Source organism: Bos indicus, chromosome 24 (assembly GCF_029378745.1).
Source record: "Bos indicus isolate NIAB-ARS_2022 breed Sahiwal x Tharparkar chromosome 24, NIAB-ARS_B.indTharparkar_mat_pri_1.0, whole genome shotgun sequence".
In the NCBI taxonomy this organism is placed as follows: Eukaryota; Metazoa; Chordata; class Mammalia; order Artiodactyla; family Bovidae; genus Bos; species Bos indicus.
Window position 1 is genome coordinate 56,348,643 of NC_091783.1, and position 25,622 is coordinate 56,374,264.

Here is a 25,622-nt window from a genome sequence, read left to right on the forward strand (position 1 = left end):
GTAAGTGTATTTAACCCAGCTAGCCAAGGAATTAATTTCTTCTGTTTAACATCATTTTTCTGCTCTTCCCTCTTCTCCGATGTGATTGCCAGGCCATTAGTCAAAGTAGAAAAAAATCATAGAAGTCCAGTTTGCAGTATAAGACAATTTCAGAATTATTGATTTTCAAGTGTTCTATTGACTTTCTAGGTCAGCATTATGATTTAGTTTTTCTCATTATGGTCGAAGCAGAGCTGGTCTCTACAAATCAACAGAAACAGCATCTCAGAAACAACACCTGAGACCTAAAGGATGCTGAATGGCCCAGTGAAGGAAACGGGGTATGCCATGTAGGACGCTGATGGATCTGTAACGTGTCTGTGGGAAGAGAGTGTCTAAGATGGGAGGAGGAGAGGGAGAAGTTTGCCACAGCAGCTGTAAAGAAAAAGAACAAAGAGTCTCCCTCATTACTCAGTTCTAAAAAGGGTTAAGTTGCAACTCACTGCAGCTGCCCACAGTGTGCACTGAGAATTCAGGATGAATAGGATGAAATCTTGTTTTGAATATATGGCCCCAAAGCAGTTAAATGCATATTTAAGAAAGAAATTCAGTGATGCCAGATTCTTGCATAGAAAAGCACTAAAATAATTATTTGAAATTCTCTGTTTGTGTTTGTCATTAGCAGTAATGTTTTTACCAAGATATATGTTTAACTGCAAGTATTTCCGAGCCAAAAAATTCACATAGGCTCCTTCCCTGCATCCCTACTTCTTTGCAGCAGTGCCCTCAGAGTTACTTACATGCTGTTTCCTGGACTATAGTTCCCAGTAAGGTCCGTGAATAAAACTCAACTCACAACTTCTACATTGTTTTCCTTCCGGTCAACAGTTTTGGTGACCATGGAGTGTCCCACAGCTGACTGCTCTCCTTTGCCTAAACTGCACGGATCCAAACACTTGCTACCAGCCAGGCCCCTTGTCCCTGTCCATCTCCTAAATGAGCCCAGATGATACGGTAAGTTTCTCCTAGTCTGGAAACTTCTGTCTTAGATGATTGATCCTGATTTTTATTATGTGGTGTATAGACTCCACACTAGTAGAGTTTCCCTGGACTTAAGGTAATTCAGGAAGTACCTTGAATTCTAAGTTGAAAGATGCTGGGAAGACTGCTCAGTTGAAAGACACTGGCGAGGTTTGGACTGGGTGATTAGGTAGGAGACGGTCCTGTTCTTTTCCTTGAATGGGTTGCTTTCATAGAGTTTGTTGGAATAAAAGTTAACATGCCATAGGTGAGCTTTCAGTTCTGAAGATAGGGGCAGAATTCCTCCTGGCCGGTTTACGGCTCTCTCAGGCAACCAAGAAACTTGTGGGAGTGGTAGAGGCAAGTCCTCCCATAGCACAGCGGGCCCTTGTGACACTCATCTACTAAAGAAACTTGCTTGTCTGGGACTTCCCTAGTGGTTCAGTGGTTGAGAACCTGCTTGCCAGTGCAGGGGACATGGGTTCAATCCCTGATCCAGGAAGATTCCACATGCCGTGGAGCAACTAAGCCCGAGCACCAAAACCGTGGGGCCTGGAGTCCGTGCTCGGAGACAAGAGGAGCTGCTGCAGTGAGTAGCCCCCACTTGCCACACTAGAGAAAAGCTGGTGTAGCAACGAAGACCCAGCACAGCCAAGAATAAATTTAAAAAATTTAAAAAAGAATGTATTTTTAAAACGGAGGGAGAAGAGACCTTTTTAAATTCAAACTGCTAGAAAGGCTCCCTCACCCACAGTCTGATTCACAGCCTCCTTCAGATTCTGTCAAAGATGAATTGTTCAGTCACTATCTTGTCTGACTCTTGTGAATACAAATTTCAAAACTCTTTTCTGCAAATAGTAAAAATCCTTAGCCATTTGAGTGGATAAACTTAACTTATTACACTTTTTTTTATAAACTAGTAAGTTTTATATTGTAATACATGTTTCTTGACTGAGTTTTAAAATGAAGCTGTGAGATCTCCGGTTGTATCTGTTTATCTGTCTGTGTGTACATTATAGATATATGTCTCTACCTCCAGATGGTATTATCAAATCAATTTGTTAAAGAGCTCTATTTAATTCACTTAAAAGTAAGTCCTCATAAATTAAATATTTATAAATGTTACAATAACTAACCCAAATGAATTTCAAGTTTACATGATCTGGGAGATATTCAATATTAAATTAATATACAGTATTAAAGTTTATTGGTTTAATACAGACATGTCTTTTATTGAACCTAGGTTTACTAAAAAGTTATCAAATATTATCTCTGTTATGAAATTTATTAGCAAGAAGAATAGCTTGGGATGATGGCTAACTTGGTCTAATGTCTCATGAAGGATTTCATGCATAATCTAAACATAATTGTTGGGAACAAGTAAATAAATATATATAAGGTAAGAGCTGTTAGGGGAACTCTTTCTGTTTTATGGTGGTGGGCACAGGGAATGTTGTCTGCCATTCTAATAAGTAAATTATGTCGCCTGCCATTGCAGTAAACAAGGGTCAAGTCATCAGCCCCTATAGCCCCCTCATATCCACCACCCCAAATGGTGCACCTTGAGGGGAATTCAGGATAGAGGAAGACAAGAAGCAGTATTTGCTTTGGATACTGGCCCTCAGTAGTTAAGATGCGTATCTAGGGAATGATTTCAGTGAGCCCAGCTTCCCGCGTCTTCCTATAGATAGACAAGCACTAGAACCATGAACTCCTGGTGCCTGTTTGTGTGATTAGCAGGCATTTTGGGATGTTTGACTACTGTTCTTTTTCCCTGCCAAGCAAAAAACTCTTATATATCCTGGCTCCTCCCTCACTTCTTTGGAGCAGTTTTTCAGTTATTGGAGAGGTTTTCCCCTGGGTTATACTCTTCAATAAGGTCCCCAAATAAAATTTAACTGAAACTTTTAGATTGCCTTTTTTCTTCAGTCAACTGTATGTCTGCTTACAAATGGTAACTGAGCAACTTGAAACTTTAAAGTTTTGCTAAGTTAAGTTAAATGATAGAAATTTATTAAATATATAGATGATTGTCAAGTAAAAAAGATACTGAAACATTAATTACTGAACGTAGGCTTCCTTTTACAGAGAAACTAAAGACATTCAGGACTATTATGGGGATGCATGGATAAATTTTCTATACAACATTTTTAGAAATCACAAATAGTATTTGTAAGTTTGCCTATTTATAGAGTGCTAATGTGAAAAGAATTCATAATTGCTTACTTCTTAATTTTCACTACAAAGGAAGGTTTTTAAAGCTTAAGAACTCTATTATATGTAATCAATTTAATTAAAGAAAGAAAACATCTTCAGAGGAAAGGAAAAATATAAAGATTGGAAATGCATTTCATTAAAGGAAAAGAAAGTGATTTTTATCTTAAATCTGATTATTTCTAACTGGGGAGGAAAGGGACAGACAAATAAGGATATAAAAGATTTGTGAGAAAAAAAGGAATCTTTAAAAAGGAATTCTATGTGGGGTCAGGATTATCTAAGAGAATAAATTTAATTACGAAAATAAATTTTAATATTAAAGATAAGGTGGTGCAAAACTAGAAATTTATTTTCTTTCTTTGCTACGAGGAAATTTTTTTGACGTATTGATCTGCTTTTTGATAACAGGAAAAATTTTCTTTCCTTTTAAGTGGTCTGTTAACTTTCTGTAAGGGCTTCTCTGGTGGCCCAGTGATAAAGAATCCGCCTGCCAATGCAGGAGACATGGGTTCGATCTCTGGGTTGGGACGATAACCTGGAAAAGGAAATGGAAACCCACTCCAGTACTCTTGCCTGGGGAGTCCCATGGACAGAGGAGCCTGGTAGGCTACAGTTCACTGGGTCGCAAGAGTCAGACACGACTGAGCATGCACGCACACACGTAACTTTCTGTATTTTGCCTTTAAAATCTTCTATTGTCACTCTGGTTAACTGAGTAAGTATTGTTTCACAGTGACCTATGATTCTACCTGACCAAGTGTTTTAAAACATTTTTGATATCTTTGACAAGCTTCCCCAATCAAGTTCTAAATGAAATTTTAAAAAAATATACACTTTCATCCATCTATTTACTGGGCTGCGCCAGGTCCCAGCTGCACGAGAAATGGAATATTTCCTGCCACATCTGTAAACAAGGATGTCACCATCATCAGTGACTGCAGCCCTCCACTGTGAGCTGGTGAGCCCTCAGAGAACTCAGCAAGGAGAAGAACACCTGTGATCTAGCAGCCATCAACTACAGCCACTCCCTATGGTGAGCCTTGAGGAAAGGAAGCCCAGAAGGCGAAAGATGCAGGATCCTGGCCAGAGACCCGAGGTGCAATCAAAGAAATGATTTCAGTAAGCCTAGACTTTTGCATCTTTCCATACACAGAAAAGTGCTAAATTGCTTGATTTGAGATATCTGGTTTTCTTTAATTCACAACCATCTTTTAAAAAGCATTTACTTGTTTATTTTTGGTCGCGCTGGGTCTTTGTTGCTCTGCGCACGCTTTGCCTAGTTGTGGTGAGTGGGGCTTCTCTTCGCTGTGGAGCACGGGCTTCCCACTGCAGAGCTGGGCTCTAGGCTGTGTGGGCCTCGGAGGCTGCAGCACACAGGCTCAACAGAGCGATGTTTTGATGTTCAGACTACCTGCCCTTTGTTGCAAAACCTCTGTGTAACCTGGTCCTCTCCTCACCTCCTCGGAACAGTTCTCTCAGGGTTACTTGAGATACTGTCTCCTGGACTTTAGTTGTAAAAATTTTCCTGGAATAAGACTGAAGTCTCAACTTTCAGGTTGCGTGTACTTTCTCAATCGGCACTCGGGATCTTCAGTTGCAGTATGAGAACTCCTAGTTGTGGCATATGGAATCCAGTTCCCCGACCAGGGATTGAACTCAGGCCTCCAGCCACTGGACCACCAGGGAAGTCCCCTAAATGAATTTCTTTTGATCTCTAGCAAACTTTGGGATGCTTCAGAGGGCTTCTGAAACATCTCAAAGAGAGATACTAAACTAATGAGGCTTATGTAGTATTTTAAACTACATGGGAAACATTGTCACTGATGATAAACCTTCTTAGGTTTTATCGTGTGGGTATATGTTACTAATATAAAATTACTAAACTTTGGATATATCCTAGTATATTATCAATCATAAATCTAATTCTTGTCTCAATATACTGTGTGTCACAGACATAACCAAATTTCCTTGTCAGTTGTAATTAGATCTTTAACCATCCCATTTTCAGTCTTTTGTCGTTTATATAGACAGTTATTAGTTTGCTCTGATGCTTTAACAAAACTGAAGACCTTCAGAAAGATTCATAAAAAGGACTTTTTGACAATATAGGCATCTGATAACTTTCTTTTTTTTTTTTTTGGCTGTGCTGAGTCTTCACTGCTGCGTGGGCTTTTCTCTAGCTGCGGCAGGCGGGGGCTACTCTTGACTGGGGTGCACGGGCTTCGTGTTGCGGGGGCTTCTCTTCTTGTGAAGAACAGGCTCTAGAGCATGTGGGCTTCAGTACTTGCAGCTCCCAGGCACCAGAGCACAGGCTCAGTATCGTGGCGCCTGGGCTTAATTGCTCCGCGGCATGGACCAGATCTGGGATCAAACCCATGTCTCCTGTGTTGGCAGATGGATTCTTTACCACTGAGCCAGCCACCAGGAAGCCTGGTTTCTGGTAACTTTGAGATCATACTACTGAACTGAGTAAGAAATACCAAAACTCAAATGGAAAACCTCATGGCTTTGTAAAACTACTAACAAAACAATCTAAATCAACAAGAATTAATTGCATGGGGCTGAATGACCTGATAAATAAAATTTATAATTTTATGACCTTTTCTCTTAAATATTAATGGCTTTTACTGTTTGTTTTCCAGAGAAGAGTAAACCTTTCCTTTTACAGTAACTACAACAAGCAGCAAGTTGATACAATATCCCTTGGAGATGAAGATGAGACATTTACTTTTTTCCCCTTTACTGAGTCTCTCCAGAATTTGCCTTCTACAGCAGGCTCCCCTCTGGACTTGTTGGCTTATCGTGATCCTGGTTACAACTAGTTACACTAATCAGCGTTGTGAACTTTTCTCTGTTGTTTTCAGACTGTTTATGTTTTATGTCTCTTGATGCTATACTGTGACTTTATTAATGTTATTAGCTACATTACTTATGGGCTTCCTAGATGATGCTAGTGGTAAAGAATCCACCCCCTGATGTAAGAAATGCAGGTTCGATCTCTGGGTTGGGAAGATCCCCTGGAGGAAAGCATAGCAACCCACTCCAGTATTGTTGCCTGGAGAATCCCATGGACAGAGGAGCCTGGTGGGCTACAGTCCATAGCATCACAAAGAGCTGGATACAAGTGAAGTGACTTAGCACAGCATATCAGTGCTAAATATGCCTGTCTTTTATAAGATTATTGTTCTTTACATTACTTGATGTATAACAAAACTAATGATGGATAATTGTCTTGAGGCAACTGATCACATATATAGCTCTATACACAATTACTTAGGAAAAAGCAACAGGAGAGAAGCAATTCCTAGATCATAATAGACTGCTGCTGCTGTTACTGCTGCTAAGTTGCTTCAGTCATGTCCGACTCTATGCGCCCCATAGATGGCAGTTCACCAGGCTCCCCCATCCCTGGGTTTCTCCAGGCAAGAACACTGGAGTGGGTTGCCATTTCCTTTTCCAATGCGTGAAGGTGAAAAGTGAAAGTGAAGTCGCTCAGTCGTGTCCAACTCTTAGCGACCCCATGGACTGCAGCCCACCAGGCCCCTCCGTCCATGAGATTTTCCAGGCAAGAGTACTGGAGTGGGGTGCCATCCAGAGAAGTTTAGGTTACTCAGTTCAGTTCAGTCATTCAGTCGTGTCTGACTCTTTGCGACCCCATGAATCACAACACACCAGGCCTCCCTGTCCATCACCAACTCCCAGAGTTCACTCAGACTCACGTCCATCGAGTCAGTGATGCCATCCAGCCATCTTATCCCCTGTCATCCCCTTCTCCTCCTGCCCCCAATCCCTCCCAGCATCAGAGTCTTTTCCATTGAGTCAGCTCTTCGCATGAAGTGGCCAAAGTACTGGAGTTTCAGCTTTAGCATCATTCCTTCCAAAGAAATCCCAGGGCTGATCTCCTTCAGAATAGACTGGTTGGATCTCCTTGCAGTCCAAGGGACTCTCAAGAGTCTTCTCCAATACCACAGTTCAAAAGCATCAATTCTTCAGTGTTCAGCTTTCTTCACAGTTCAACTCTCACATCCATACATGACCACTGGAAAAACTATAGCCTTGACTAGACGGACCTTTGTTGGTTATTAACAGGACCTAATTCAGATGTAGGCCTTCCCAGATGGATCAGTGGTAAAGAATCCCCCTGCAATGCAGGAGACCTGGGTTCAATTTTGGGGTCGGGAAAGATCCCTTGGAGAAGGAAATGGAAACTCACTCCTTAATTCTTGCCTGGGAAATCCCATGGACAGAGGGGCCGGGTGGACTGCAGTCCATAGGGTCGCTTAGCGACTAAACAACAAAAAACCAGATACAGCATTTGAATGGCCTTTCAACAAAATCCTTGCCTGACCCAGGAATGAGCATTCTTAGCACTGTGGGACAAACTGATCGTAAAATGCCTCCCCAAATGGTCAAATTTATGACCCAAAGGAGGGAAGATGTAAACAGAAAGAAGAGACTTGCTCATCTTCTCGTTATACTAAGGGTTAGGTTGCAACCCACTGCGCTGATGGGAATTCAGGGTGGAGAAAATTCAGGTAGGAGGGGGCATTATGTGTTTTGGTTCCTAAATAATAAATATGCATAGCCAAGGAAGAATTTCAGTTCCAGATAATTTTTGCCTCTTCCCACACAGAGAAAGGGCTCTCCTGGTGGCTCAGACGGTAAAGAATCTGCTTGCAATGCGGGAGACCTGAGTTCAATTCCTGGGATGGAAAATCCCCTGGAGGAGGGCATGGCAACCCACTCCAGCATTCTTGCCTGGAAAATCCCATGGACAGAGGAGCCTGGCGGACCACAGTCCATGTGGATGCAAAGAGTCAGACACAACTGAGCGATGAAGCACAGCCCAGCACACAGAGAAAAGCAGTAATATCATTAACTTGAGGTGGGTGTGTGTGTGTGTGTGTGTGTGTGTGTGTGTGTGATTAGCAGTAATCTTCAACCAAGATGTATGTTTGGCCTGTGTATTTCCAAGTCAAGTTTCTTTTTCCACAACCCCTCTGCCACTAGCTGTGCTACATGGCTTGTGGGGTCTTAGACTTCTCGGAACTTAGTTCCCTGATGAGGGGTTGAACCTGGACCCCAACAGTGAAGGTGCCAAGTCCTAATCACTGGACTGCCAGGGAATGCCCCCAAATTTAGTTTTTACATACTAGCTCCTCACCAACCTCCTAGAGGCTCTTTCCTCAGAGCGGCTGAGAGGCTATTTCCTGGGCTCTCATTTCATTCGGTCCTCAGTAAGCTCCTTGGATGAAACTTCTCTCACAACTTTTACACTCTGAGTCCAGGAATAGTAAATTGTTGACAGGAAGCCTTTTGACCAAACCAACACTTAGCTCTTTGGAGGGGGAATTCACACAGAAATGATCCAGTCTGAAGTTGTTTCTCTGCTCTGATTCCCTCACTGGCCACTTCAGGGTCCATCCAGTAGTGCTCTGCTAATCCAGGTGTGATCCAAAGACCAGCAGGAATGGGCATTACCTGGGAGCTTGTTAGAAGGGGAGACTCTCCAGACCTGCTGAATCAGAAACTTCATTTTAACAATCTCCCCATCAGCTTTAGAGGCGGCAACAGAATTCTTCCTTGTCTTTATAAACCCGTTAGTGAGATTACAAAGGAAAAACAAAGCCAGGGAATATACTGTGTATCTTTTTAACACAACTGACTGTTGGCCACAAGCATGGCACCGTTTTTTCCCCTTGACCACCCATCCATTCAACAAATATTTGGGAGGAAAATAAGGGAGCACAGTAAGTAATGAACATCTACTGAACTCGTTTAACCTCCTAGACATCCATGAGGCCGTTATGTCTACTTTGTATGTGGGGACGTTGAGGAGAGTAAAGAGGAAAAAGCAAGACGCCCCAGTTTGACACCGACAGTGCCCAGTGGAGGAGCCAGGATCCGAATCCACGGCCTTCCGAAAGCAGCACTGGGTCCCACACTGTCTGCCGCCCACACGGGTGTCCGTGCCTTCCCTCTCCTGGGCAGGAATGTCATCTGTTGCACAAGGTCAGACTTCCCCCTTTTTTATTATTAATACTACAACAAATACTTATTTCTCATTCATGTCACAGTCAATGGCTGCAGGCCAGCTGCTTCAGCTCTGCTCCACGTGGTTTAGCATCCAGCTGAAGGAACAGCCCCACCCTGGGAAATACACTCCCAGGCAGAGGGAAGAGCATGAGCCCACCGCGCCATGCTCTGCAGGCTCTGCCTGGACATGTCCACTGACATCCCTCTGCATCAGGAGAAAGGACACACCCTCCTCACTGGGGGATGGGGTGGGCAATGTGAGGTAAGAACATATAAACTCCTCTAGGAAGGAGGAAGCAAATAGCTGTAGCCAAAAATACAACAGATGACAGTGACTCAACGTGCAAAAAGAGTTTCCAGCTTAAAAGGTATAAAATTCTAAATATGAAAACTGATATACTGTCTAAGTATGTCACAGGTCTCCATACTGCAAAGATCAAGCAGCCGGGTTCCTCCTTTGGCCCTCTGCGTCAAGGGGCCAGCAGCCTAGATCGGGGTCAGAGGTTAACAGTAACCAAGTTCCAGAGCTAACACCTTCCAGGAGTCTGGACCTAGTCTCGGTTGGGGGTGGGGTGAGCAGAAGAGTAAACGTGCAGCATCCCGGTCACAGGGTGCAAACACCTAGACCTGCCATTTCCTCCATCCTTCCATCTTGGTCCTTCCAGGCGGGCGGTGGAAAGCGGGAATCCGAGGCGAGAAGAGAGCCTAGAGAGGCTTTCCCTTAACCAAAATGCCGGCCGCGCACTCCATGCCCTCAGCTGACATGGCGGCCTCCGGGTGGTCTCCATGGTAACTCAGCCTGCCTCTCGGGTGCCGGCTCAGGCCGGGCGTGTGTGGAGACAAGCCTTTCCCGCCCCCTCATTTTTTTGCGACAGTTGCAGGGGACGTCACGGCAGTTGGCGGGTGTCAGCTGATTTGCTGCAGTAGCGGCGGCGGTGGAGGCGGCAACGGGCGCCTCGCAGCCGCGTTACCGAGGCGGAGGCTGGGCTGGGGTTCCAGCCCGAAGTTTCCGCGCCCGGGTTTGCCCACCCGGCGTCCCGCCCGGACACGTCCTCGCCTGGTCCTCTTGGCCGGAGGGACGGGAAATAGCCCGGCACACGATGAGGCTGTGACAGGTGAGGGGGCTCTCGGGCTTTCCCGGGGGGAGGTCTCAGCGCGGCTGCACCCCCGCCGTAGGGTTCAGGGGCCAGGGGCTCGGAGGGTCCCCGCCCCGCTCCCTCTGGCGGCGGTGTCCGCCGTCCGATCGCCGCCGCTGGAAGCTCTGATCCGTGCCGGCGCCCGCAGGTTCGGGCCCGCAGCTCGGCGCCAGTGCCCGGAGCGTGGGTCCTGCCCGGGGTCTTCGGGGCCCCCCCGGCCTAGTGAGTGACAGCGCTCTTGCCGACGCTGGCTCTCCTCTTGGGATGGGATGCTCCTCCACTCCCAGTGGCAATCTAAACGGAGCGAGATGCTTGACGTTGACGGGTGGGTGGTTCTTGACAGGGCTTTTGGGAAATGTGCTTGCTTCGGGGATTCACACAGCCCTTCCCGATCCTCTTTGGTTTGCCCTTGCCTAGGGTGCTGAGACATCTGTTAGTACACCTGCCCGCTCTCGTCTCCCTGCCCTAGGACTCGATCTAAGCGGATACCTGCCCCCAGCGCCCACTTACTTAGTGGGTCCCAGCGTTCTGAAGCTCTGTGCTTGGAGTTAGCCATACCCCCCGCCTTGGATTCAAAAGCTGCCGTTTTGTGCTTTGATTCACTTGCTATGTCAGTTTCTCAGGTCCTAGAATTTGAAATTATGGCAGCTGCATCACAGGAAGCGTTGGAGTTGATGCATCTGATTTTAGGGTTCAGTGAGAGCTACAGTTTGCTTTCACAGTAGCATTTGACATGAGCCAAAAAAGGCAAGCTGTGACTCTTTGAGATGTTTATCATTTAGGGCTTTACAGTCAGGATGTCAAGATCGCCTGTTATATGAGAGAAATTGAGTTTTGAAATATACACACTCGTTTCTTTATAAGCAATTTGTGACAGTATGGAGGTGGAGGACCGCTTAAAAGTGAAAAATAAAGTGTTGAAATGCCTTTAGTATTACGAAGAATCAAAGGTTATCTTGATTTCATCTAAAGTAACATCTTAGTTATTTCAAATTGGGCAAACAGAACAGTATAAACACGTATTAAATGCCTGGTTAATTTTCCTTTTTTTTTTTTTAAGTATTTTATTGAAACATAGTTGATTTACAATGTTGTGTTAGTTCCTGGTGTACGTGTACGCACAGTGATTCAGTAATACAAAATATAATAGTCTGCATTTGCTAATCTCAAGCTCCCAGTCCTTGCCTCCTTCACCCACCTTCCCCCTTGGCAGTCACAAGCCTGTTTTCTATGTCTGTGAGTCTGTTGCAAAGATAAGTTCATTTGTGTTATGTTAGATTCCACACATGCATTTTTTCTTTAATTTTATTTATGTAACTTATTTTTGGCTGTGCTGGGTCTCCCTTACGGTGCAAGCTTTCTCTGGTTGCAGCGCCCGGGGCTTATTCTCTAGTTGCAGCGCACCGGCTTCTCACCGCAGTAGCTTTTCCTGCTGCGGAGCACAGGCTCCAGGGCATGAGGGCTTCAGAAGTTGCCCCTCACGGGCCGAGTAGTTGTGGCACACGGGCCTAGTTGATCGGAGGCATGTGGAATCTTCCTGAACCAGGGATGGAACCCGTGTCCTCTGCATTGCAAAGCGGATTCTTAACCACTGCACTACTAGGAAAGCCCCCCTCCCCACCCCGCCCTTTTCTTTTCTTTTTTAATAGAAGGGAATACCAACCTTTATTTATACTTGGATTCTAGCTCAGAGCCATTTTAGACAGTATAGCAAAGTGGGAAAAGGCACAGATCCTGGGACCAAGATTCATATTCCAGCACTAGAATGTTAACTGCCCGACAGCTCTCTAACGTTCCCCGCATTCCCTTCAGTCAGGTGGGTACAGGACCACCCCTTCTAGTGGCTGTCATAGCTGCCTCTGCCCTAGAGGCCAGCCTGGGTACTCACCCTACAGGCAGCTCAGTTGAGACTGAATTCTGTAGGTCTCAGATCACTGATTAGGGTGGTTCTCACTTTTCACTTTCATGCACTGGAGGAAGAAATGGCAACCCACTCCAGTGTTCTTGCCTGGAGAATCCCAGGGACGGGGGAGCCTGGTGGGCTGCCGTCTATGGGGTCGCACAGAGTCAGACACGACTGAAGCGACTTAGCAGCAGCAGCAGCAGCAGCAGCAGTGAGTTATTGAACATCTGAGGTAGCCCCTACCTCCAGACATTCTGAGGCAAGAAGTAGGAACGTGGCCTGGCTCAAGGACTGAGTGTGATCTTGCGATTTCCTTTAACAGATAGAAGCTCTGTTTTGAAACAGAGGCAGTGAGGTGGCTGGTTTATCTGTGCAGCAGGCGAGCGCGGCAGACTCTGCAGGTAGTGAGCGGGGTGTTGTGCCCTTCTCACCGGGAGCTGGGCTGACATTTAGCCTTAGTGGTGTCCTCTATGCGGGTCAGTCCTAAGGTTTGTTTTGGATCTCAGATGCAGAGAGTTGAGTTAATCTTTTTCAATTCAGCAATCATCACTGGTGCTGTACACATCTCCTGTTTTTTTTCCCCCCATTCTTTGTCTTTTATTTCCAGTTTCCACTCCCTTCCCTTGCCCACCAGCCCCCGGGCAGCCACTGCAGCATGTATGATATGCATCCTTCTGTTGGTATGTGTTCTTCGATGTATGTTGTTTTGAGCACCCGCATTTTAAGTTTATAGAGATGATATTGTGCATGATCTCGTTAAATTTTTTTTCTCTTCCTGCTCTCTACTATTTTTAATATTATTTATTCATTTATTTTTGGCTGTGCTAGGTCTTGGTTTCTGCATGTGGGCTTTTTTCAAAAAAAATTTTATTTTTATTTATTTATTTGGCTGTACTGGAGTCTTAGTTGCGGGCTCTTGGGATCTTCCTTGCCGGGAGCAAGATCTTTTAGTTTCAGTATGTGGGATCTAGTTCCCTGACCAGGAACGGAACCCAGAGCCCCTGCATTGGAAGCGCGGAGTCTTAACCACTGGACCGCCAGGGAAGTCCCAGGCTTTTCTTTAGTTGTGTGTGTGTGTGTGGGGGAAGTGCTACTCTAGTTTCAGTGCTCGGGCCTCTCACTGCAGTGGCTTCTGTAGCTGCAGAGCGTGGGTCCGGGGCTTGCGGGTTTCAGTAGTCGGAGCTTGTGGGACCTGGAGCACAAGCTCAATAGTTGTGTTGCAGGGATTCAGTTGCTGCACAGCGTATGGCTTCCTGAATCAGGGGTGGGACCGGAGCCTCCTGCATTGGCAGGCAGATTCTTTTACCATTGAGCCACCAGGAAGCCCCACCATCTACTATTTAAGGATCTATTTGTGTTGCCATCTATTGCTTCTAGTTGCTGCATTCTGAGTATTTCAGAATTTGCATCTCCTACAGTTGATACTAGGGCTTCCCTGGTGGCTCAGAGGTTAAAGCATCTGCCTGCAATGCGGGAGACCTGGGTTCAATCCCTGGGTCGGGAAGATCCCCTGGAGAAGGAAATGGCAACCCACTCCAGTTTATTGCCGGGAGAAATATCAATAACCTCAGATATGCAGATGACACCACCCTTATGGCAGAAAGTGAAGAGGAACTCAAAAGCCTCTTGATGAAAGTGAAATAGGAGAGTGAAAAAGTTGGCTTAAAGCTCAACATTCAGAAAACTAAGATCATGGCATCCGGTCCCATCACTTCATGGGAAATAGATGGGAAAACAGTGGAAACAGTGTCAAACTTTATTTTGGGGGTCTCCAAAATCACTGCAGATGGTGATTGCAGCCATGAAATTAAAAGACGCTTACTCCTTGGAAGGAAAGTTATGACCAACCTAGATAACATATTGAAAAGCAGAGACATTACTTTGCCAACAAAGGTCCATCTAGTCAAGGCTATGGTTTTTCCAGTGGTCATGTATGGATGTGAGAGTTGGACTGTGAAGAAAGCTGAGCGCTGAAGAATTGATGCTTTTGAACTGTGGTATTGGAGAAGACTCTTGAGAGTCCCTTGGACTGCAAGGAGATCCAACCAGTCCATTCTAAAGGAGATCAGTCCTGGGTGTTCTTTGGAAGGAATGATGCTAAAGCTGAAACTCCAAAACTTTGGCCACCTCACATGAAGAAGACTCTGATGCTGGGAGGGATTGGGGGCAGGAGGAGAAGGGGACAACAGAGGATGAGATGGCTGGATGGCATCACCGACTCGATGGACATGAGTTTGGGTAAACTCCGGGAGTTGGTGATGGACAGGGAGGCCTGGTGTGCTGCGATTCATGGGGTCGCAAAGAGTCGGACACGACTGAGCGACTGCACTGAACTGACAGTACGTGGACTCTTCCCTTTGTGGACACCCATCTAGCTTTCATTTTCCTGCCACTTCAGGCAATATTGTGATAAATGTACCTTTTAGACGTCTGTGATGCTTTCTTTGAGATATCCGTCTAGCAACACAACTTCTGGATTATAGGGTGCTTGTGTTTTTATTGAAGGTTTGCCAGACTGTGTTCCCAGAATGAGCTGCAATGGTCTCTCTTCCTGTAGGCAGTTCAGGAGAGTTTCTGTATCCTTGTATCCCCGCTGATGCTCAGTATTATCCGGCGCCCTGCTTTCCTCCAGACCTCTGGGTACAAAGTGAATCTCGAATTACTTTTCACTATTACTCATGAGTGTGAGTCTCTATGAGCATTTTATCTTCTGGGGTTTTTCCTTTTGTAAAATTGTTCACTCTTTTACCGATCTTTTTTTTTCTTTCTTAAAAAATTTATTTTTTAATTGAAGAATAATTGCTTTCCAGAATTTTGTTGGTTTCTGCCATTCAACAGCATGAGTCAGCCCCAGGTATACCTATGTCCCCTCGCTCTTGAACCTCCCTCCCATCTCCCTGCCCATCCTACGCCTCTAGGTGGTCTCAGGGTCCCTGTTTGGGTTCCCTGAGCCACACAGCAGATTCCCATTGGCTATGTATTTTGCATATGCTTTACCCATTTCTGTTCTGAGGATTCACACTTTTCCTTGTTGATCTTCAGAAGCTCCTTGTATTTCCTAGATTGTTGTTTGTTGTTTTAGTTGCTAAATTGTGTCCTACTCTTTTGCGACATGCCCGGCAAACTACTCCGGCCATGGGATTTCACAGATGAGAATCCTGGAGTGGGTTGCCATTTCCTTCTCCAGGGGATCTCCCGGGACCAGGGATCAAACCTGTGTTTCCCTGCATTGGCAGGTGGATTCTTTACCACTGAGCCACCTGGGGAGCCCATTGCCTCGATTCTAGTCCTTTAAATATTGTTTCTGTTCCTATTCTGTCATTTGTCTCCAACTTTATTTTATGTCCTTCATTGAACAGAAATTTTCAGTTTGACATAATAAAATGAAAAATTTTTTTGCCTATGCTTTGTGTTTTTGATTAAAGAAATCTTTCCGCAACTCTGTGGCACAAAGTTGTTCTCCTGTTTTATGTACTACTAACTTTATAGTTTTCCTTTAAATTTATAGGTCTCGAATCCATCCGGAGTGTTTTTTTAGGTGTCGCAAGATAGAGATTCGGTTTATTTTCCACATAGCGTGTCAGACTTCCTAGTGTCGGTCTCTCCTTTCCCCATAGATAAGTGCTGCTACACTCGCTGTGTATTAACCTCTTATACAAGCTCTCAACACTGTATTCTGTTCCTTTGGCTCATTTCTTTGCTTTTGTTCTAATATCACGCTATTTTAGTACTATGGCTTTGTGTATTTTTTTCTTACATAAGTAAGTCTTTCCATTTATTTTGTTTTAGCTTTATGTTGAAATAATTCTAGATTAAGGAAGTTGCAAAAGTGCTACAAGAGGGCTGATTTCTCCCACTGGTTACATTTCATGTAAATCCACCAGTTTCCTTCCAAGGTTATATTTGATACAACTTTAGTAAACAGTAAAACCAAGAAGTTGCCATCTGTGCAGTGCCTTATGTAGTGCTTTGCCATTTATCACCTGTGTGGATAGACTCCTGTAGCCACCACTGCAGTCGAGATACAGACCGGGGGACTCCCCGGTGGACCGGTAGCTAAGACTGCACACTCCTAATGCAGGGAGCCCAGGTTTGATCCTGATCGGGGAACTAGATCCCACATGCTGCAGCTAAGACCTGGCAGAGGCAAATAAATAGATAAATAATACATTTTTAAAAAAAGATACAGAACTATCCTGTCACCACCAAGACCTCTTTCAAGCTGCTTCCATACGTTCCCACCAGCAGTGTATGAGAGACAGTTTCTTTGCATCCTAGCCGGCATTTGGTATTATCACTATAGTTCATTGTGATCTTAATTTATGTTTCCCAAATGGCTAGTGATGTTAAATTTCTGATAAGGCAAGTTTTCCATTCTTTTTTGATTTTCAAAGTTGGCTTGACTATTTGTGGATTTTTATTCTTTTCTATGTATTTTGAAGCTAGAGTTTCTAAAAAACAATACACGTAGAATTTTGATTTACTGTGCATTAAATGTATGTCTGTTATGGGGAAAACTGATGTCTTTATAACATTAGATCACCTTATCCAAGAGCATGGCATAGTCTTCCATTTATGACCGAACAGAAAGAAAAGTTTTGTAGTTTAAAAAAAATACTGTGAATATATACTAATTTAGAGTAGATTATTGCTCATAGAAGAAAACGCTACTGAATTTCACATATTGATATTTTACCTTTGTGTGTGTGTTCTACTAGAAAGAGATCAAAATTTGTAGTACAAATCTTGAAATAATTTTGGTACTTGTAGAGTTAGGCCTGGAACTAGGTAGCACTTTTTTTATCTTTTAATCTTTGGCTGTGCTGGGTCTTCCTTGCTCTGCATTGCAGAGTGCGGGCTCTGGGGCCTGAGGGCCTCGGTAGTTGCGGCAAGTGATTCATTCTTTGTGGCTCCGAGCCCTGGAGCAGAGGCTCAGTAGTTGCGGTGAAGGGGCTTAGTTGCTCCACAGTATGTGGAATCTCCCCGGACCAGTAATCACACCTGTACCCTGTGCATTGGCAGGAGGATTCTCATCCCATGTACCACCAGGGAGGTCTTCGGTAGCATTTTTATTATTGGTTTATCTGTTACTTTTTTTTTTTGAAACTATTTTGTTGTTGGAACAGATAAGCTCAATGATTAGAGTGTGGGGTCAGTGAGGTCATTGCTGCACTTTACACAGTGTCCTCAGTCTTACATATATGGAGGCCAGTGGTCGTGGGCAGAGCCCTCTGAGAGCTTTTGTATGGATCTGTGTGCACTCAGTTGTGTCTGACTCTTTTGCGACCCCATGGACTGCAGCCCACCAGGCTTCTCTGTCATTGGAATTTTCCAGGCATGAATACTGGAGTGGTTTGCCACTTCCTACTCCAGGGGATCTTCCCAACCCAGGGATCGAACCTGACTCTCTCTCGCCTCTTGCATTGGCAGGTGGATTCTTTACCACTGTGCCACCTGGGAAGCCTGGATCTGGATCTGATACTTAAAACTGCTTTGCTGATAAGAGCACAAAAGATAATATTGGAAGAAGTCTTACACTGTGACTGTATTCAGCAAGTTCTGTCCAAGTGAAATTTTAATTTCTTTTGTATTAAGTAACATAGACATTAGATTCATAAAACAGTAATTAATTTAAGTAAAATCGGGCATCTTTTGCAAAATGTATTGGTGGTGTTTAATGAAAATGTAGGTTCTTTGGACTGATAGTTGTTTGTGTTAGTAGTCACCAAGAAACGTTGGAGCAATGCAGCGTTAGAGCGCTGGTCAGTTCAGGACGGAGAAACCTTCTGAAGTTTGCAAGTTATTCTGTAGGCTCTTGTAGAACGGAAAACTGCTGGAAAGACATGGTTGTTTAACCACCGTCTCCCATCCAGTTAGCAATTGTAACTCATGACCCCTCAAGCTCCCTGAAGACATTTTACTGGTGTTTTGCACATACGTATTTCTTTATGAATGTTGGCAGTTAGTATATGTCAATGATAACAGATTGATAGAATGTGCCAGTTACCTTCTGTTCTCACATTCAAGTTTTTTATTTGGCTGTCTTCCTTAAGGGCTCTTCTTTTTTCTAAACATTTCAAATATGAACAAACAATAAACATCACCATTAATGAGGAAAACCTTACACTAATAAAGCTCCAGTTTACTAAGTTTAAGAAACTTTACTTAAAGTTACTAAGGTTAGTAGACCTTAGTGAGTGTGGTAACAATAACTTAAAGTAAACCATGTTAGTTAATTTGCTGCCTAGGTCCTAAGCCACGTCTTATTGTGTATGTGTCACAGATACAAGGAAAGAGGCCAGAATATAGGTGCAACCTGTAGCTGCAACTACAATTAGTATGCTAGTGGGGATTTGATTAAGGGGATTCATATTAATTGTTGACATTATTGTAGAAAAATTCATTGATTAAAAACGGAAATCCAAAGCATATAAGATCAAGATGTATTTTAATTTGTTGATGGATACAACTTTTTTAAAGCCAGGCACACGTTTCATTCATTCAGTTCAGTTCAGTCACTCAGTCATGTCCGACTCTTTGCGACCCCATGGGCTGCAGCATGTCAGGCTTCCCTGTCCATCGCCAACTCCTGGAGCTTACTCAGCTCATGTCCTTTGAGTTGGTGATTCCATCCAACCATCGCATCCTCTGTCGTCCCCTTCTCCTCCCGCCTTCAATCATTCCCAGTATCAGGGTCTTTTCTAGTGAGTCAGTTCTTTGCATCAGGTGGCCAAGGTATTGGAGTTTCAGCTTCAGCATCAGTCCTTCCAGTGATTATTCAGGACTGATTTCCTTTAGGATGAACTGGTTGGATCTCCTTGCTGTCCAAGGGACTCTCAAGAATCTTCATTCGTTACTTTGTTCATTTATTCAGTAAATATTTGGGTACCTCCTATGTAGCTGAAATTCTAGGCACTGGGAATACAAGATAGAACAAAAGAAACATAAATCATCACCTTCATGGAATTTATGCTACGGTGACAGATTCAGACAAAAATAAATAAGCATTTGGTATGTTAAATGACTGTAAGGGCTCTGGAGCAGTATAGCAAAATACTGTTGGGGTGGTGGGTTTTACAATTTATATTGGTTAGGAAAGGCCTCGCTAAGCAGACAACATTTTAGCAGAGATCTGAAGTGGGTGAAGGAGCTCCAAAGAATGACTTCCTGTCCCCTAAGCTGGGGAAGACTGTGGGAGGGCCAGGTTTGGGGAAGAAGACCAGAGACTCACTTTTGAACCCGTCAGAGTTGAGAAGCTTATTAGCCATCCAGATGGAAGTGCTGAATAGGAAGCTGTGTTTGTGAGGATGGAGTCAGAGGAGAGCCCCTTGCTGGGAACGGGGGAATTGTCAATGCTTAGCTGCTGTTTCAAGTTGTGAGGCTGGGGCTTCCCAGGTGGCTCAAGGGTAACAAATCCACCTGCCACGGGTTCGAGCCCTGGTCTGGGAAGATCCCACATGCCGTGGACCAACTAAGCCCATGAGCCACAACTCCTGAGCCTGTGCTCCGGAGCCTGGGAGCCGCAACTCTTGAAGCCCAAGCACCCTGGGGCCCACACTCTGTAGCAAGAGAAGGCACCGCAATGAGAAGCCTCGCACCGCAACTGGAGAGTAGCCCCTGCTCAATGCAGCTAGAGAAGAAGTCTGTGCAGCCATGAAGACCCAGCACAGCCAAAAATACATACGTACATCAATAAAGTTATATTAAAAATAAAATTGTGAGGCTTGGGGAGATCACTGAGGGAAGTGGGGAGGGCGTGTTGCCAGAGGAGACAAGTCCAAGGACTCGGCTCTGAGTATTCCCACGTTTAAAGGTCAGAAAATGAGGGAAAGTGGAGACTAACGCTTCGGAGACAAGACAAGCTGCTTCGGTAGCAGCAGCGTATGAAGATGTGGACGCCAAGTGAAGAAGTCTTTCGAGGGAGAAATATGAAGTGTACCAGTGCTGCTGGTAGGGCAGTAAAGAGGATTAGGACTTGACTTGGGCTCAGCAAGGGGGAGGTTTGGGTGACCTTTCTAGGAACATTTGTGTGGCAGGTGGAACGCTGTGCTGTTGTCTGTGTATACGGAGGAGGGTGATGTTACAAGTGAGGACATTCCGATGTTTGCTCAGGGTTTGCAGTAAGTAAATGGAGAAGGAAATGGCTACCCACTCCAGTATTCTTGCCCAGAGGATTTCACGGACAGAGGAGCCTGGTGGGCTGCGGTCCATGGGGTCGCAGAGAGGCGGACACGACTGAGCGACGGAGCGTGCGCAGTTAGTAAACAGGGGGAGCTGGGGTCTCCCCTAGTCCGTGTGACTCTCAAGTCTTCACGTGTACTCAGCAGACCTGACTGATCCCCAGGATACTGTGGCAGTTCATCTTCTAGTTGGGGAAGCACATTTGTTTCTTCTTCTGTGTTATTTTACTTTATAAACCATGAAAAGCTTCAGTGCTCAGGGTTTTGATGGCAGTTTCCTTTCTGAGGGGAAGAAGTAGGAATGATTGGGGATGGTGGTGAGATTCTAGTAGGTGAGGGAGATGAAGTCAGTTCTACCAGATGGGCTCTGTTTTCCCTAAGATGTAGGGGCTTGGTGGGCATCACTTGTTTGTGGCCTAATCGGTAACTCTTGAAACTGAGGCACTTTGACGATGGGTAGACCATAAATAGCTGCAGAAATTCAAAACGTGATTCATAGGCCTCGAAGCCTATGAATCATTTTTAAAATGGGATGGATTTTTGACGAGATAGCTCTACAGTTCTTCAAAACCCAGCTCTCACGCTCAGGGCTGTCTTTGCAATGAGAAACAAGTGGAGTCTTCTGTTGCCATCTGCTCATTCCACATGTTCTTTTGAAACAGAATCCTGGAACTTCCTTTAGCAAAGCCTTCCTGAAGTGTCAGGTTCCCTGGAAGCAGATTTCTTGCCACTCAAATAAAGTATAATCTTGGCAATTTAGCAAGGAGCTTAGTATTCAGGAGGTGAAGTCCCTCACTGACCCTAATTCTGAGGAGGCAGCTCAGTGATTCCTTCAGAGCATTTTACGATCTAGCTGTCTCATTGCGTTACAATAAACAGTCTTCATCATCTGATTCAGGTTTTTCTAAGTCTTCAGTGAATTGACCACAAAAGCACAAAACAAGCACAAAGAAAATTCATAATCATAATGACTGCTACCTTCATCACACCGTGAGTTTGACTTGAACACGTTTTTTTGACAAATGATGTAGGGATGTTCTGTGAATGTGAACAAACCTTTAAAGAATCTTTTCTTCATTCATTGTCTTGGTGGCGGGTACGTTTAATTACTTAGTCTGTAGTCTCTGCTTTTCATTATCCCTGTTGATAGGTGGCGGCCTGCCTGCTCTTGTTCATGTGTGTGTGCCCATTCTCAAGAGAGAGACTTTGAGTTTGTTTTTGTCTGCAGGCCTCAGAGGGCCTGCCTAGGGCACAGGAAGCAAACAGACTGAGGCAGTGTTAACTCTCCTATGAAGACGCCTGTGTTCCTGGGCTGGACGTGTATCTCGCTGTAGCATTTGAGCATTAGAAAAGCAGTGTAGAGAGATGAACACTGACCTGATACCAGATTTTTCTATATCGTCTTGACACTTGTAGCTTTTAGAAGTCATCTGGAATACCAGTATCCCATTAGATTTTACAGAAGAGGATGGTCTTGCCAGAGTGTCACTCCCTAGGTTATTCATAGTTTTAAAGGGAAAAAAGAGTTATGGTGGAGGTAGCTGGTAGTCACTGCCTTAGTCAGGTGGTCATGGGTGGCATCACCGACGATGGGACAGCGTGATGTCACGTGCCTCCCGTTGGTGATGCAGTATGAAGGACACTGATACGTACTGATACAGTATGAGGGAGCCTGCTGATACCTTTAGATCTGACTTCCAGTTTATAAGAAAAGTAGGAGACAGATGAATGCATGATAAATGACATCATAAATACAATTAGATGTGAAATGTGGAACATTTTTCAAGCAGTTGGTTTTGTTTTTTAAAGTTAGAATGAAGCATGAAAGTCAGTATGAAAAATGAGTGAGACTTGTTCTAGAACTAAAGAGCAAGGAGGCATCACAGTCAAGTGCAGTGTGTCAAACTTGATAGTTTATTTGCTAATATTAGTAAATAATATTTATTTATTGAGTCATCTTTATACTATTTTTGAACTTTTTGTATATTTAACATTTTTTATAATAAAAAATTGGGGAGAATCACAAGGGGGAAAGTAGATTTCATCTTAAGCCTTTTATTAAAAGAACAGTCAAATTTATAAATATTCCTTTGGGAGTTCCCTGGTGGCTTCGTCATTAGGATTCCAGGCTTTCATTGCCATGGCCTGGGTTCAATCCCTGATGAGGAACTGAGATCCTACAAACCATTGAGTGAAAGGAAAAGAAAAAAACCCTCCAAATCTAGTGAAAAAGAGGGATGAAAGATTTTTCCCCTTTGCCTTGAATTTTTCTTAGGCTTTGTTAGGCCTTTACAGAGCTAAGCAGGAGAAAGCTGAAGAAATAGGAAAAAGATAACCGGAGAGTACACTGTACTGGAAACCTGAGAGAGGAGAGTCGAGGATTAGCAAGTGATCAGCTGTGTCAAGCGAGTAGCTATAGGAGACTGAATATCACGTAAGGACTGAGTAAGATGGTTAGGAAAGTAGGAATCCACAGTAGTCTAAGGATGTCAAAGTGTCCTGTTTCCTCACTTCTCTTCTGGGACCTTGCTTCTCTCTGCAGTACTGGAGGGTTCTTCCGTGGAGGATCATATCAAAAATGTTGACCTCTGTGTAGCGGGAGATCTTAAGTCTGTTTGAAGATACAATCTATACTACATGAGGCAGTTGGTAGTAAGGAAATGGAAACACTGCATTAAAGGCCAGGGGGGTTCAAAGTGTTGATTGTCCTAACAATGAGAGAAAGAGAGAGAAAATGGGAGAAAGAATGAATGTGAGAGGGAGGGAGAGAGAGATTGCCAGATTTACATGCAGGGGGCGGTAACAAGTGAAGGTATTTTGGTCAAAAGTGAGATTAGAACATGTTTGAAGGACAAAGGCTAATTTAGTTGACAGACAGATAAAATGGTAGTCAGTTAAGGGAGTGAAGTGAAGTTGCTCAGTCGTGTCCGACTCTTTGGACCCCATGGTCTGTAGTCTACCAGGCTCCTCCGTCCATGGGGTTTTTCCAGGCAAGAATACTGGAGTGGGTTGCCATTTCCTTCTCCAAATTAAGAGAGTAAGATCCTTCAAAGAGTCCGGGAAGAATTTAAATCTAATTTAAATTTTCTTCTAATTTAATTTTTTGCTGATTTAGATTTAAATCTTCTAAATCTAAAAAGATGAGATGTTTCTTCCTCAGAAATAGCTTGCTTGGCACACAGTGAAAGCTTAATAATAAATGCTAGTTATTGTGATTCTCTGTTTGTTCATTCAATAAATATGTATTCATTCAACAAGTAAATACGTATCATTCAGCAAATACATACTCCTCTATCCATGGAACTGTCCAGGCAAGATGGAGTGGGTAGCCATTCCCTTCTCCAGGGCATCTTCCTGACTCAGGGATTGAACCTGGGTCTCCCACTGCAGGCAAATGCTTTACTATCTGAGCCACCAGGGAAGCCCAGTTGGTCAGCAGTAGTAGTGGTGGTTTAGTTGCTAAGTCGTGTCTGACTCTTGCGATCTCATGGACTGTTGTCTGCCAGACTCCTCTGTCCATGGAGTTTTGCAGGCAAAAATACTAGAGTGGTTTGCCATTTCCTTGTCCAGGGGTCTTCCTGAACCTGGGTCTCCTGCACTGCAGGCAGATTCTTTACCAACTGAGCTACCAGGGAGTCACTAGTAAGAGTCTATAACTATTCTGGGTGCTGGTAAACCACCTCATATCCTAGTGGAATGCAGTTTGCTTGATAGTGATTGAATCACAAAGATGGTGGACTTACTTGAATGATCTGGTTTTACTCTAGAAGGGCACAGCTTTTAGTGGAATGGGTGCATTTATAAACAAATAATTACACACAGCGGTGAGTGTTCTGCACCAGTGTATAGAAAATATTGTGAAAACATGATTGCAGGAGTCGTGAATCATGGGTTTTGGAACAGGTCCCTCATAGCAGAGAAGAACTAGTACTGGAACGGGTTATAGGCTAAAGTCAAATGTTTATTATAGTTAAATGTTTTTGAAAACTCATGTTTGTGTGTGTATGGGCATCTTAAAGAACTTGGTGAATCAAGGCCATATGTTTTATTTTATTTATTTATTCTTTTGGCTCCACCTCACGGCTTGTGGTGGAGAAGGAAATGGAAACCCACTCCAGTATTTTTGCCCGAAGAATTCCACGGTCAGAGGAGCCTGGCAGGCTACAGTCTATGGGGTTGTAAGAGTCGGACACGACTAAGTGACTAAGCACACACACAGCACATGGCTTGTGGGATCTTGGTTCCCGGACCAGGGATCGAACCCGTGTCCCCTGCAGTGGAAACGTGGAGTCCTAACCACTGGACTACCAGGGAAATCCGTGGGCCATTTTATTTATTAAACTGTCTTTTGGAATACAGTGAAATACCCAAAGGTAGGGGGGAATAACCCTTAAGACCAAAGAGTTTATCTTGAGAATCAGGATTCCCACTCAGTCCAGCCTCTTATTTCTCTTCCTTTTTAGAGGTATACTTATCATTACTATTTTTTTAAATTGGTATCATTACAGAATTATTGTAAATATTTGTATGTGTATATGTATAGATGTGTGTGTGTGTGTGTATGTATATAGCCCCTCTTTTAGAACCCCAGACAGGAGTGTATTTCATATACAGTACTGCACCTTTTCCTCTTACTATATATTTTGGAGATTAGTCTTTATATCATGCATCAGTGTTCTATTGTAAGACTCGCTAATAAATTTGTTTAACCCCCGACTAATGGACACTAAAGTTCTCTCTATGAACCCATGAACAATTAGAGAAATTTTCAAATATGTAAAACTATTAATAGTAAGAACAATATGGTGAGGACTCTTGTACTAAAAATAGCTTCAACACTTATTTTTATGGTTGAGTTTCCTGGGGAAAGGAAGCAGGTTTGGTCAGAGGGAGGAGTTGAGCTGTAATGAGTCCCAACAGAATCTCAGGTGACCCTGGAGGGTAGAAAGAAGATGGAACGACCCCTCCAAACTATCCTGAATTGATGTGAGGGGGACTGGGCTTTACTGTTTATCTCCAAATTGCGCTTCCCTGATAGCTCAGCTGGTAAAGAACCTGCCTACAATGCAGGAGACCCCAGGTCCATTCCTGGGTTGGGAAGATCCACTGGAGAAGGGATAGGCTACCCACTCCAGTATTCCTGGGTCTCCC

At 44.1% G+C, this 25,622-nt stretch overlaps 1 protein-coding gene across 5 annotated transcripts in view; it reads left to right on the plus strand.

Annotated features, from left to right (window-relative positions):
- The first annotated feature begins 10,227 nt into the window (after positions 1-10,227).
- WDR7 (WD repeat domain 7) overlaps positions 10,228-25,622 on the plus strand; it is a 352,599-nt gene continuing 337,204 nt past the window's right edge. For 4 of the 5 annotated variants that reach the window (XM_019986705.2, XM_070779108.1, XM_070779109.1 and 1 more), the window contains exon 1: positions 10,228-10,367. The gene's annotated coding sequence lies outside the window, so the exon portion shown is untranslated. Of the gene's footprint in view, positions 10,368-12,898; positions 12,972-25,622 lie in introns of those variants that run through there. The other variant, XM_070779107.1, reaches the window with a different exon arrangement.